The sequence below is a fragment of the Macaca nemestrina genome, chromosome 6, assembly GCF_043159975.1.
Source record: "Macaca nemestrina isolate mMacNem1 chromosome 6, mMacNem.hap1, whole genome shotgun sequence".
Lineage (NCBI taxonomy): Eukaryota > Metazoa > Chordata > Mammalia > Primates > Cercopithecidae > Macaca > Macaca nemestrina.
Window position 1 is genome coordinate 112,440,637 of NC_092130.1, and position 2,494 is coordinate 112,443,130.

The window sequence follows — 2,494 nt, forward strand, 5'->3', positions numbered from 1 at the left end:
ATCTCTTTTAAACTCCCTAACTAATTCTAACAGTTCTTCAATAACTTTTGTATTTGTCATCACTGGCCATATTTCTTATGTTGTAGGCTATACACACCCCCCAAAAAATTACATGTTCCTATTGTTTATGCTAAAATAATGTTAGGAGAAAAATTGGTATCATCATAAAGAATGTTTCAATGTGCCAGACCCGAAATGAGCATGCCCTCATACTATGTATGCATGATGCCTTATGGCTTTAGGAGACTGGCTAGTTTACAGTCTGTGTTCATGAGAACAGGGCACTCCATAATCAGCAGAATTATTTTGCAGTATGTGGCACCATTTTTACATAAAGAGAGAATTGCAATTCCCAAAGTATTTTCTTATCTATCAAAAAACTTTATTTTTATCTTATGACAGCTGTTGAAAACAGACAGAGACAAGAGTCCTTGATGAAACTAACATTTTAGTTTTGCTGACATGCCTGGCTGGTGGACTAGGTCACTTATGTAGGAACTGTTTCTAAGACACCTAACCACTGGTCAAAAGCTGCAAAATTCAGACCTGATCTGGGCATATATTAGTCTATTTTCACGCTGCTGATAAAGACATACCTGAGACTGGGACATTTACGCAAGAAAGAGGTTTAATGGACTTACATTTCCAAGTGGCTGGGGGTGCCTCACAATCATGGCAGAAAGCCAGGAGGAGCCTTCTTACATGGATGGCAGCAGGCAAAGAGAGAGCTTATGCAGGGAAACTCCACCACATAAAGCCATCAGATCTCATGAGACGTATTCACTATCATGAGAATGGCACAGAAAAGATGAGTTCCCATGATTCAAATACCTCCCACTGGGTCCTTCCCACACATGTGAGAATTCAAGATGAGATTTGGGTGGAGACACAGTCAAACCACATCAGGGCATCACCTTAAATGAGAAAAGAACAAAAGTAAGTCCATAGCCAATAGCATATCAATTTGATATTAACATGCAAGATTTAGCAACACAAACAGCTAATCCTGGTCTTAATCCTCCACTCAATATTCTTCATCTAGATCTTCAACCTATCAGTACCCTGTAGCTAAACCTCCATAGCGAAATATACTCAATATTAGATATGGCTCCTTTTATAACAACACAAAATGAAGCCACTTGTCAAAGATTTGCTATAAAACCTAGTAGAAAATAAAAATTATATCCAAACAATTTATTCTAGAGAATGTTCAGGCAAGAACAAAAGGTAAAATACATTTGTCAAAGTAAATCACAAATCTGGCCACTGATTTTTAACAAAAGCACAAAAGTAATGCGTGTTTTCAACAAATGGTACTAAAACAATTGAACATCTATATGCAAAAATAATGAACCACAACATAAACCTCACACCTTATAAAAAAAAGTTATCTCAAAATTGATTATAGATCTAAATGTAAAACATAAAATTATAAACTTTCAGAAGAAACTAGTAATGACCTGTGGTTAGGCAGAGTTCTTAGAAATGACTCCAGAAGAAGCATGAGCCACAAAAGAATTTTCAATTTCATTAAAAATTAAAAACTTTTTCTTTGAAAACAATACTGTTAAGAGAATTAAAGGACAAACTGAAGACTTGAAATAAATATTTACAAATGAGTGACCTATCTGGCAAAGAACTCTAATTTAGAATATATAAAGAATTCTCAAAACTCTACTGAATTACTCTTCTCGTTATGCACATGTACCCTAGAAATTAAAGTATAATAATAAAAAATAATTTTTAAAAAAAACTCTACTGAAGAAAACAACCCAGTTAATAAATGGGCAAAATATTTGAACAGACAATTCATCAAAGAGGACATACTGATGCCAAGTATGCATATGAGAATTTGTCCAACATTATGTAGTGAAATTTCTAGAAATATCTTCCCTCTCCCAAATTTTAACATATTACTATAAAATGATATAAATCGTTTAATGTTTTATTTACTTAAATAAAAGCAGAAATAAATCTTCAGAAACATCCACTTCTACACGTCTACAATCTATTCTCCACAAGGCAATAAGAGTGATCCTTTTGAAATGCAAATTTAATCACATCATGCCTCTGCTCAAAACATCCAGGGCCTTCCCAACAACCTTAAAATAAAATCCACAATTTACAAGGCCTGAATAATCCTGCCTGTGCTTAGCTCTCTTCTCTCAATCCTGCTCTTTCCCTGGCTCCCTCTACTCCAACCACACTGACCTTGCTATTCCTCAAAGCAGACTCCTACCTCAGACCTCAGGGCCACCACGTTCTCTGTTCCCTTTGTCTAGAATTACGTTCCTCCAGATATCACAAGTCTTGCTGCCTCATTTCAATCAAGCCTCTGTTCATATGTCACTTCTTTAGAGAGTCCTTCTGTGACCATCCTAAGATAGCAGTCCCTCATACCGTTTTAAAACATAGTACTTATTATACTTATGTCAAATGACTGATTCCCTCCTCCTCCTACTCCTCCTCCTCCTCTCTCTCTCTCTTTTCCTCT